Here is a 13245-nt window from a genome sequence, read left to right on the forward strand (position 1 = left end):
GAGGGATCTTAGGCCTCATACACACGACCGGATCTCCGCTGGAAACGGTCCGCTGGACCGTTTCCAGCGGAAATTCCTCCTCCGGATTTGGATCCGATGGCGTGTACACACCATCGGATCAAAATCCGTGCGGAATTCCTCCGCGGTGACGTGTCGCGCCGTCGCCGCGATGATGACGCGGCGACGTGCGCGACGCTGGAAGGTAAGTACTTCCACGCATGCGTCGAATGATTACGACGCATGCGAGGGAGGGGAGCGGACGGATTGATCCGGTGAGTCTGTACAGACCACCGGATCAATCCGCTGGTCCCGATTCAAGCGGATAGATTTCTTAGCATGCTAAGAAATTTCTATCCGCTTGAAATGGACCGGCCGGACAAATCTCTGCGGATAAATATCCACTAGGCCGTACAGACGACCAGATTTGTCCGCTGGAACTGATCCGCGGATCAATCCCAGCGGATAGATCCGGTCGTGTGTACGGGGCCTAAGATCGCTTCTGGCTTGCCAGAGTTTGTTACTATTGGTTTGGGGTCTTTTTTTGTGAGTTCCAGCCCCTTTATGGTATATAATGGTTTGTTAGTGTAACAGGCGCTCCCAGTGACGTAATGCGTTCCATGCTGGAACGCATTACGGCGACCGTGCGATGATGTCATCGCCCGGCGCCGCATGCGTTCCAGCTTGAAACGCGGAAGTGTTGAGCGTACTCAGTGCTGGATTCGGCACACCTGCCTTGCACCTGTCTCCTGCCTATAAAGGCATTCAGGTTATACAGAAAGGGCGTTCTATTATTGTCGGCCATAGCCGGCTTGGCTAACGAACTACAGGTACCATCAAACCCAGGCTGGAAACTATCCCGCTCCTGCATCTGTGTTGCAAACTCTAGAGATATCTACCACCACGCTACCATTGCTGCTGCCACTCTAAGAGGAATTCCTTGCTGACAACCTATTGCAGCCATTCATCCCTACAAAACGGATACGTAGCAATTGTTTCACTTGTAGTTCTACAGGAAGATCTGTTACATAAAATTGCTCTTAAACATTTATTGTAATTTCTCTGGCTTGCTAATTATTAACGTACTTCTTGGGATTGACTGGTGTGTCTTTATCTGTCGCTGTAGAATATCTTAAAGGGATATACACTCTCAACTCAGCTCAGCTATACGTACTTGCCTCTCCTACGCAAATATTACTTGCATACAGTATTCTTAATTGCTACGTGCTTGACATAAGTTCTTACTTGTTAAAGGGCCAATGCCCTAAGTTACTGGACATGTTCGCTCTAACTTTTCTATGCTAAGGGTTGAAGATAATTCATGCTTACTCCCTTAGTGACCTAATGCACTGCTGTATGTTTAAGTGATATGATGTAGAGAACCCACAAACTCCTGCTCTCTGATTGGAGTGATGCCTGGGGTCCAATACTGATAATCACTTACATACAGTTGTGCATTGGAACATCCTCCTGAATCATATCTTTTTAACGCTAGGGTTTGATCGCATGTTGTAATGCGTCCACCCCTAGGAGCTCAACGCATTCCTTTATGTGAGAGAGATGATGTAGAGAACCCCCAAACTCTTGTTTGTGTGGAGTGACGCCTGGGGCTCGGTACTGAAATCTCATATAACATAGGCACATGCATTGAAATCCTTGCTATCCGCAGTTGTGGTTCACTCCCATTCACCAGAGCCATTACAGTTAGCTGCTGTGTCCCTTGGCGTTTCGCCCGTGAGCTGATTTGGATTAGGACACCTCTTATAAAGGCTTTGTGAGAAGACAATATTGTAAATGGATTACTGACTGATCATTTGTTTAGGTGCGAGAAGTCATTCAGTTGGTTTTGAATCTGGAGATTGTTGTCAGGAATTGACATTAGGCGTGGGTCGTTGCACCAATTAGTAAAGGTTATGCTCTCTTGCTTTTCCCCCAGTGTTATTGAGATGGGCGTATGATCTGACCATGTTGTGGTGCGGATTTTGCAGAGTCAATAGCATCCTGTAGTAGCTGTTTATCTCCCAGAAATAAGTATATTCTGGAGTAGGTACAGTGCGGTTTTGAAAATAAAGTAAAGCCCCTCTCTGTAGCGTGCTGACATCTCCAAATGTCATATAGCTCGTTTGAATACAGGAAGGTTAGAAGTGTAGATGCTCTGGGTTTTTTCGGTGTAGGTCCTTTCACATCTGTAGTGGCATCTGGGACGAGGTTAAAGTCACCGCAGAGGATGAGGTTTACCAGTATGTAAAACAGTATTGTTTATTTCGCAGACTAGTATAATATATCTTACTTGTGTATCTGTATGAAGATTCGATAGCTTGAAGGCTACTGTGTCTTTGATAGCTTTCAGTACTCCTTTGGTTTTGGTAGGAGCATTCGCCATGAATAAATGTGGAACATTTTTGTGGGAAATCTGAGGCGTTTGTGTTTGGCTAAAGTGAGTCTCTTAGACACATAGAACATTGATTTGAGTGTGCAGATATCTGACCATAGAGAGTACATTTTACCTGGATGATTCAGGCCCTTAGCATTTAGGGATGTGATTTTGAAAGGCATTTTGCTTCTGATTGTGTTCCCTTACTAGGAGAGCTAGGTTAGCAGTATTGGTGAGTATATGTCGTTTGTGTAATAAGAGTATGTTACTGTATGGTTGTTTTTCAGTCTCTAGAGTCTGTCACGTTCCAGCTGTCCGGAGATTGCTGACTGTGTCTTCACGTAAGGATGGTTTATATGAAACAAAAAGAGATAATTGTAAAGTCTTGCACACAATAAAGAGCCTTTGGTTTGAAATGGAACTTTAAGAAAAAAGCAGAACTCAGTGTGAGCAGTAATTACAGCGTCAAATACTGGTTCCAGTATATTCTATTGCTGGAGGAATGTAAGGTCTTCTTCCAGAGACCTAATGATGATAAGCTTCACTGGATGGCCCCATTTGTTTGGGATCTGGTGGTTCCGCAGAGGATTTGTAATCGTTGCAAGGTTTTTGCTTTGTTGCATTGTATATTTTGATAGATCATCATAGAAGGAGAAATTGGTGTATTGTTGTGGATATCTTGCGGCATTCCTGGCAGCTCTCATGAATCTTTCCTTTATATGGAAGAAGTGGATGAGGGCAATAGTGTCCCTTGGGATAGTGTCTGGTAGATGAGGAAGTTTTGGCAGAAGGTGAATGCAGTCTATTATCAACTCGCTCTATGGGAAGTCAGATAGAAAAGTCACCAGAAGTTGTGTGAAGTAATCTTTTAAAGCAGATTGCTGAAAGGACTCTGGAATGCGTCTTATTTATGTTGTTCCTTCTGGGATGATCTTCCAGGTCAGCCATTTTAGCTTTAATCCATGCAATATCCTCATTAAAATAAGCTGTGACTTCCCCCATTTTGGTTTCTATGTTGAACACTCTTTCTCCCATATGAGACATGTCAGAGGAGAAATGTTGCATCATATTTATGATCTCAGAGCATATGGAGCTTTGTGCAGTCATTCAAATATCCCTTAGTGTGGTATCCAGCACAGGCTGGTTTGTTGTGGGAAAGGCAGCTTTGGAGTTGTGAAGTACTGTGCCCACTGGGGGTGCTGTAAAGAGAGGCCTACCAATGTAGTGGGTCTTCTGCCTGTAAAAACCTCAGGTTTTATTTGTCTGGGCTTGTAAAAGGAGTGGAGGTGACTGAACTGCCGTCCGGATGCTAGGGTGAGGTGGCCGAGTGGTGAGCAGAGTGTGCCGAACTGCAGACTCCGTCTGGCCGCCTTGTGTGTGAGCCGTGGTCCCGCCAGTGCCATCTTTGGTAGACGGCTAGTCCGGCAAGTAGAATTCCGTCAGTTTGCGGGGAGCCAATCGCTCCTGCCTCCTCTTCGACATGCTGGCGGGTGTCTCCTCTGGTTGGTAGTGGTTTGTGCTGCTGTGAGAGCCCGATTACCTGTCTCTAATTGCCCTGGATCTCTGTCATGGATCAGAGCAGTGTAAACACGCAGCCATCTCGCTTGGGATCCGGCCACATAATAATAAACTAATCCCCAATCAGACTCCAGCATTTTTAGAGCCAGGGATATGGGGTAGAAGCAACCTGTGGAAAAGATGCTTTGACGGGAGAAGAGGCCTTTTAAGGCATCCTCCCCATGTTGAGGGCAAGTGGCCTGGTATGGTTCAGTGGGAGGACAAGGGAGTTCTTGGTTGTTCCATGCTCAGGTAAGGGTCTGTTATAAACTTTGGGGATATTCCACACTTTTTTTCCTTGGGCTGGATCCCCCTTTAAACTTTTTACATTTTAAACCCCAGATTCACCCATCGCTAGTAATAAGTTAAAGCCTAATTTACCCAAAAGGGGAAGTGCCATTTTTCTGCCTCCTTCACCCTCCTCTAACACCTTTGGACACAAATACCTAGTTTTGACAGGTGCCCGCTACCACTTCTGCTCGAATTGCCTAGGCAATCTGAACGGAAGTTCAGCCCACCTCTCTTTTCCCGCAGCTTTCTGGAACATGTCACAGGTGCCAGAAAGCTGTGGGGACATTCACAAAAGTGCAGTGTGGCTTGAGTATGTGCAGTAGAAATCTGGCTGTGCTAGGACTTCCCATAGTAAAGATGCTGGTGCCAGAAACCCAAAGTCCAGTAAAGAACTGGTTCGGGTGAGGACGGCGCTGGATCCCTGAACAGGTAAGTGTCTTCATATTAAAAGTCAGCAGCTACAGTATTTGTAGCTGCTGACTTTTAATTCTTTTGGAGGCCACTGAAGATCCTCTTTAATATTTCTGATAATGCTAACTTGATAAAATGGTTACAAATCCAAGTTAAAAATCCAAGTTGGATGTTGGTTTATGAAGAGCAAGAGTCAATAATGACTCCAATCATTTTTTAATCCAAAGAAGCAAATCAAATATGCCTCCACTGCAGAAGCCTAAGTGCTATTTAAAAGCTAAAGCTTCCAACAGTGATGGTGCCATTATTAAGTCTTGTTATTCCATATTGAATCCTTCTATTCAGAACAGGCATTAAAAGTGAACAAAACCCATTTTATACTTCCATAGCACCATTAATGTATGAACAGTCTGAAAAAAAACAGTAATTTTTTTGTCCGGGAAATAAATAGCTGGAGATTTAATAAAGTATTTGTATACATATTTAGATTTGTATGACTTTCAAAAAAAAAGTATTATTTAAAAATACCAAATAAATGCGGATAAATTTAAAAATTTGTATTCTGTCTGAGAAAACTTGACTTTTTACCTTGGAACCTAGGTGGATGGAAAGAGCTGCTTCATTATTTCATGGCATTTTAATGGCATTTTTATATTTTTTACTAGTAATAGCGGTGATCTGCGTTTTTTAGCGGTACTGCGACAGATAGGAGACTTTTGACACTTTTTTGAGACCATTTATACAGCGATCAGTGCTATAAAAATGCAGGGAAGGGGATAACACTAGGGGGCAATCAAGGGAATTAATTGTGTGTTCCCTCAGTGTATTCTAACTGTGGGGGGGATAGGATTGACTAGGAAAGGAGACATATAGTTTTTCCTACTTAGTAGGAAGAAACAATATTGTTCCCGTTCCCTGACAGCACAGGGATTTGTGTGTTTACACACACAAATCCCTGTGCTGGTGCCCGGCCACACGCATCGGGTCCCCCGCTGTGCAGCGCGCGCGCATGCCCTCTCTTGGCCGCTAAAGGAATGGACTACCCATACAGGATTTCACCCAGAGGAGCCATTCTGCCACAGTATATCTGCATTAACCAGTCGGAAACCGGTTAATAAGCAACATTCAAATAAAATATTAAAGAGCACTGGGTCTTTATGTGTATAGAAATTCTCACTCCTGATTTTACGATCAGGGATCACCTATAATAACTCCTCCTCATACTCCTTGCAGACTAGTTTTAGTGTTTACTGTCCCCCTGAAAATCAATCCAGAGTGGATCATGAAAAGAGGGTGGTAAAAGAGCTATGTAGGAGTCTCCTGTTTCCACTTTTTAAAAATATATTAACCACTTCCAGACCGCTGCACGCTGATATACATCAGATGTTTGAAGAGGGATATCTTTGTTATGGCAGCAGCTAGCCACCATAACCCAGGTATCCTCTTCTTCAGCAAGCGGTCCGGTTTCTGATAATAGTGGTCTGGCCCGCGAGATCACTTTTATTGGCTTACCAGAGCCATCGGCAACAGCGGAAGTGATCGGGTCCTTCTGCTGGCTGGGTATGGAGATACAGTATTTAAGAGGTCCTGTCACGCTTTTCTTTTTCTATTACAAGGGATGTGTACATTCCTTGTAATAGGAATAAAAGTGACAATTTTTTTTTAAAAGAATAGTGTAAAAAATAAAAAGGTAAAATAAAAAATGTTTAAACAACCCATCCTGCCGAGCTTGCACACAGAAGCAAACGCATAGGTGAGCAACGCCCACATAAGAAAACAGTGTTCAAACCACACATGTGAGGTATCGCCATGATCAGTAAAGTGAGAGCAATAATTCTATCCCTAGACCTCCTAGTAACTCAAAACATGCAACCTGTAGAAACGTTGTCTGTGGAGATTTTTAAGGGTAAAAGTTTGTTGCCATTCCACGAGCGGGCACAATTTTGAAGCATGACATGTTGGATATCAATTTATCGGCGCAACATTATCTTTCACAATATAAAAAAAAAAATGGGCTAACTTTACTATTGTCTTATTTTTTTATTCAAAAAGTGTATTTTTTCCCCCAAAAAGTGCTCTTGTAAGACCACTGTGCAAATACGGTGTGACATAAAGTATCGCAATAACCGCCATTTTATTCTCTAGGGTGTTAGAAAAAATGTATATATAATGTTTGGGGGTCCCAAGTAATTTTCTAGCAAAAAAAATATATTTTAACTTGTAAACAACAAATCTCAGAAAGAGCCTCGGTCCTTAAATTGGTTGTAAACCCAAATTTTTTTAAAAAAAAAATAAAGAAAAAACCTGCAAGACAAAGGCATAATGAGCTAGTATGACTAGCATACTGGCTCATTATGCATTACTTACCTTAGATCGAAGGCCCCAAAGCCATCCTCATCTCCATCTCTGGCCGCAGACATCCCTCCAGTGCGCGCGGGAGCCGTCAAACCCGGCATTATCCATTCAGAAAACCGTCATTCTCAGTGCGCCATTAAGTGGTTAATGAACTTTCACATACTAATATGTACTGAATTTTACATTGTATAATATGTACTGAATTTTACATTGTGAGAATGTGCCACAATAGCTTGTGGTTACGTAATGCCCCTATTTAAATATATAGGAGAGTTTGACAGATGGTGTCATCTGAAAATCTCTGCACATAGCATTAAAGTTGCCTCACCACAATGCAAGGCATCACAGCCATGGCAATGTATACTCCTCCAAGTGGCACCATGTCCTCTTGTAAGTTGGGCTGAACCATAGCTCCATGTCTAAATGGACTGACAAAGCTGTGGCTTGGCTCGGCTTGGCTCGGGTGGACCCATACCAAGCTGCTTGCTGTGGGGGAGGGGGGGGCATGCGGCAGGAAAAATGAGATAAAAATGTATTGATTGCTACAACCTCATTGACTACTATTACTATTTTATTGTTGTGTGTTTTTTGTGTCAGTCACCATATAATGAGAGGTTATATTAAACAAAACAATTATATAAAACTACACTCCATTTTGCTAATCAATTTTTTTAAGGGTCCTGTATCTCATTTACTAGATTTGCCAGAAGAGATCAAACAAACCCTTTTCAATCAGAGAAAATCTTGTATTTATTAAGAAAAATACAAAGCACTTTCTGAATGGTTCCCATGCTGAGCAAGCGATTCCCTGTGGTTACTATGCAGCAGGGCAGCCACTCGGAACGATATTTGGAGGACCGTGAGGATCACTAAACTAGCAGGGGCTACTACAGAGTTTCCCTGCTTCCATGGGGATCAGACAGGTATGGAAAACTTGGTCCAAGCTGGTGTAACTATGCAAACATATCCATACCTGGAATTCAGCTTTTAAATGTAAGAAAGCACAGTAGTAAAAGAAAAATATCACCCCTTGTGATTTGGAGATATGTAGCAGGTGTATGGCTCTCTGAAGTAAGCAGCCTTTTTAGGCACCTATACCAGTCCAATATTATCTTGGTGAAATGGTTCATTTATGTGTTCTGTATACAAGCTACATAGTAGTTCTTTACAGTGTTATAAAAGAAAAAAAAAAACTTTCAAAAGAAAGCCTAGTGTCTCAGCTGTAACTTCACACCAGCCATTTTAACTAAGGGGCTCCTCAAGCATAATGCCTGTATGTCTAGAAATACACATCTTTATAAAAGAAAAACAACCTTGCTTCAGCAGACTTGACTTATCTGCTCCTCCAACTGTTGCTATGTGTCTCACCTGATGTTAAAGCAGAGTTATGCCTTGGAGAAAAAAAAAAGTCAGCACATACAAATATTGTAGCTGCTGACTTTTACCATATGGACACTTACCTGTCCAGCGATCCAATGATGTTAGCACCGCAGTCAATCTTCAGATCGACTGTTGGGTGCAGCCACTGCCATTCCAGGTAAGGGACCCAGGCAATGAAGCCTTTTGGCTTCATGGCTGGCTCCCTACTGTGCATGAACCTTTTGATTGGCCCGGCGGTGGAGGAAAGAGGAGGGGACCGTTGCCCCCTGAAAGGTGCCAAATGTGACACCGGAGGTGGAGAGGAAACAATTAAGCGAAAGTTCCCCTTTTGGGGAAAACTCTTGTTTAAAAGGAGACAAATATGCTTGGGGTGGACTTAGAAGTTCCAGACAGTAATAGAACGGGATAGAAAAAAGAAAAAATACTGCGCTATCTAGTAAACTGAAAAGCCGCTAACACAGCAAATGAGATCAAAAAGTTGCTAATAAAACATGTGTAGAAAAGTGTAGCGCTAACAATGAAACAATTAGTGATAAACAATTGTAAAAGATGACGTGCAACACCATGTGAATTAATGGTATATTAAAGTCCATATATTAATGACTGAATCGGTGAATCCTTCTCAAATGAATGGAAAACGCACACATAATCCAATGCTTAAAAAATGTGAAGAGTCCACCACCACTTATGACAAGGGGCTTACCGGATCGATTGGACCCAGACAGGCATATACCTACTAGGCCAATCAAACTTTGTTAAAGATGATACACTGAAGAGGGTACACCATACACGTCATGCGATTCGGTATCAATGAAGAAAACCTCAGGCAAATGGTATGAAAATGGTTTCCAGCAAGCAGCGACGTTCACACAGAGGGTATATCTCGTGATCAACTTATCTGTACAAGCTGGAAGGTGGGAAACATTGAGACCTTGATGGCAGCAGGGTCAGGACTGTGTATCTGCAGCTACACAGTCCTGACCCTGCTGCCATCAAGGTCTCAATGTTTCCCACTTTCCAGCTTGTACAGATAAGTTGATCACGAGATATACCCTCTGTGTGAACGTCGCTGCTTGCTGGAAACCATTTTCATACCATTTGCCTGAGGTTTTCTTCATTGATACCGAATCGCATGACGTGTATGGTGTACCCTCTTCAGTGTATCATCTTTAACAAAGTTTGATTGGCCTAGTAGGTACAGTAGGTGTACGCGATATTGTGTCAATCTCGCTCCCTTTCTCGGCGAGATTGAGCACCTACGAGCCCCATCGCGGGAGCCAGCGCCGAGCTGGCTTGCCGCGATAGAGACAAAGCCGTCATAGAAGCGACGGGAGATCCGACTTGGATTCCCGCCAATTCTACACGTGTGCGGCGTTTGTTATGAATCCTGAGGGGGAAGTCCCCGCCGGATTTTAAATAAAAATCCGGCATGGGTTCCCCCTCAGGAGCATACCGGGCCCTTAGGTCTGTTATGGGTTGTAAGGAGAGCCCCCCTACGCCGAAAAAACGGCGTAGGGGGTCCCCCTACAATCCATACCAGACCCGTATCCAAAGCACGCTACCCGGCCGGCCAGGAAAGGAGTGGGGACGAGCGAGCGCCCCCCCCTCCTGAGCCGTACCAGGCTGCATGCCCTCAACATGGGGGGGTTGGGTATCACATGGGTAGGTATCACATGGGTAGGTACAGAGCATGATGGGACTGTGAGGCCTATAAAGGTCCGATGAAAGCAGCGCACCTGCCATTTCAGCGAGAAGAGCCGGCGTGTCAACATCGGGAGAAGAGAAGAAGAGAAGACGTCACAGCACAGCGGCCTGAAGGGAGAAGTAGAAGTCGTCACAGAACAGCGGAAGAAGAGGAGAAGACGTCACAGAACAGCGGAAGAAGGAGAAGGCACCGGACAGCGGGAGGAAGAACCGGGGTGCGCCGAGTCAAGAGCGGAGAGCGGCGAACATAGAAGAAGACCCCCCAGAGCGGAGAAGACGTCACAGAAGAGCGGTGAAGACCCCGGAGAGCAGGAGAAGACCCACGGAAATCGGAAGAAGAAGCTCCCCCTGGTAAAAGAGCTAAAGAAGACAGGGGGAGCCTCCGGAGCAGACTAATAAAATATTTTAATACACTGTGTTTTTTATTTGTGTTTTTACCACTTTTCCTCCAGGTGAATGGGTAGGGGTACGATGTACCCCATATCCATTCACTTAGGGTGGGGGGCCGGTATCTGGGGGCCCCCTTATTAAAGGGGGCTCCCAGATTCCGATAAGCCTCCCGCATACCCCGACAACCAACGGCCAGGGTTGTCGGGAAGGGGCCCTGTCCTCATCAACATGGGAACAGGGTGCTCTGGGGTGGGGGGGCCGCAGTGCGCCCCCCTGCCCCAGAGCACCTAACCCCCCCATGTTGAGGGCATGCAGCCTGGTACGGCTCAGGAGGGGGGCGCTCGCTCGTCCCCACTCCTTTCCTGACCGGCCGGGTAGCGTGCTTTGGATACGGGTCTGGTATGGATTGTAGGGGGACCCCCTACGCCGTTTTTTCGGCGTAGGGGGGGCTCTCCTTACAACCCATAACAGACCTAAGGGCCCGGTATTCTCCTGAGGGGGGAACCCATGCCGAATTTTTATTTAAAATCCGGCGGGGACTTCCCCCTCAGGATTCATAAGAAACGCCGCACACGTGTAGAATTGGCGGGAATCCAAGTCAGATCTCCCGTCGCTTCTATGACGCGCACGTTGGAATGTGCTGTCACTATTCCAGTGAGTGCGAGATCTCGGCACCATGTCGCCGAGAATCAGCGCGATGCTATCATGCTAAAAACACAATATCACAAACACCTACTGTATATGCCTGTCTGGGTCCAATCGATCCGGTAAGCCCCTTGTCATAAGTGGTGGTGGACTCTTCACATTTTTTAAGCATTGGATTATGTGTGCATTTTCCATTCATTTGAGAAGGATTCACCGATTCAGTCATTAATATATGGACTTTAATATACCAGTAATAGAACGGGACCTCCACTCTTCCATACCCCTTCACAAGTGACTTTTATAGAGCTTTGTGTAAAATGTAATGGCCCATATCATATATACTGTATATTTAACCCTCCTATTGCCTCATATATAAATATATACTGTATATATACAGTTGTGCTACATAAGTTTATATGCCCTGGCAGGTGGATCGCTGATGTTTTGGGGATGTGTGAGCTACACAGGAAATTTGGTCAAAATTGTTGGCAAGATGAATCCAGTATGTAATCAAAAAATACTGGGAACATTTGCATTCATTAGCCATGGGACATACTTGGACATTTCAACATGACAATGATCAAAAACCCAAGGCCAAGTCGACCTATCATTGGCTATAGCAGAATAAAGTGAAGTTTCTGGAGTGGCCATCTCAGTCTATTGACCTCAATATCATTGAGCCACTCTGAGGAGATCTCAAATATGCAGTTCATGCACGACAGCCCAAGATTACAAGAATTTACAGGAACTGGAGGTTTTTGCCAAGAGGAATGGGCAGCTTTACCATCTGAGAAGATAAAGAGCCTCATCCACAAACACCACAAATTACTTCAAGCTGTCATTGATGTCAAAGGGGGCAATGCACGGTATTAAGAACTGGGGTATGTAAACTTTTGATCAGGCTCATTTGGGTAGTTTCTGTTGTCATTGTGATTTAAAAAGAGTAAACACAGTTTATTGATAATAAATGGCTTCAGCCAAACACTAACCATGAGTGAAAGAAAAGTTTTTGTGTTATTAATATTCTCTGAAAAATGGCCAAGAAATCATAAATTCTGCCAGGGTATGTAAACTTTTGAGCACAACTGTAGATATATATATATATATTCACTACGGTATCACTTTTAGGGGCAGTGATAGAGTAGGTAGAGTAGCGGGGGGCACCTCTCCTGAGGCCCCTAAAAGTGATCCCGTAGTGAATTCGCTGCCGGGATCCATTTTAGTAGGTGCTAAACGTCACTTTCCAGTCATTTATGCATTTACCGGAGCCGTCAGTAAACCCGGAAACAATCTGTTTTCTAGGTAGACAGGAAGTCGAGTGAGAGAAAACTGGCACCCGCTCAGCTCTATACCTTTGAGGACTAGAGTGACCTCAGTAAAATCACTTCCGGTTCTCTCTCAATAAAGAGGACCTGTCATGCTTATTTCTATTACAGGTAAGTGGAGATTTTTAAGTACCGTACTTTATCGCCATTCCACGCCATATTTATTTAATTTTTATAAATCAAAAAAGTGTATTTTGTCCCCAAAAAATGTGTTTAAAAGAACGCTGCGCAAATATAGTGTAGCGCTCACCCCCGAAGGAGCCGCTGATAATAATTGGGATGGCAGATTTACCTCATGGCTCTTTCCGAATGTCTTGGGACGAATGATGCACACAGCATGTGCTTTAATTGCCCAGCCGGGTAAAAACATAAAAACAGTCAACAGGTGATTAAAGGAATAGAGATGAAAATAGAACAACAGATTCAGGCGTAGTATCTGGAACAATCCTGTTCCCATGCGTAACACTTCGACGCCACTCTTACTTGAGTGTGCTTAGCGTGCCCGGATAGGCCTCTCTCACTGACCTAGCAGCCGGAACACCGCTCGAATCTCTTTAGAACAAAGTCTCTGCCACAGATTAATGATCGTCAGGGAGGTACCTCTGCCACAGGCCCTCTTAAATGAAGTTGCGCCTGAATCCTCTCTTTGACGTTGCCACAGGTCCCGACTGAAAGAGGAGTCAATCCTTCAGTGTCCGGTCACCTTGGTCCCTGGTGGTTCGTCAGAATCCTATTGGACCGCCAGCCTCTCAGTGGCGCTCCTCAGATGGACTCCCCACTGAACAGCTACACTTGCTTGGGATCTTCAAAAGTGGG

The sequence above is a fragment of the Rana temporaria genome, chromosome 4 (genome assembly GCF_905171775.1).
Source record: "Rana temporaria chromosome 4, aRanTem1.1, whole genome shotgun sequence".
Lineage (NCBI taxonomy): Eukaryota > Metazoa > Chordata > Amphibia > Anura > Ranidae > Rana > Rana temporaria.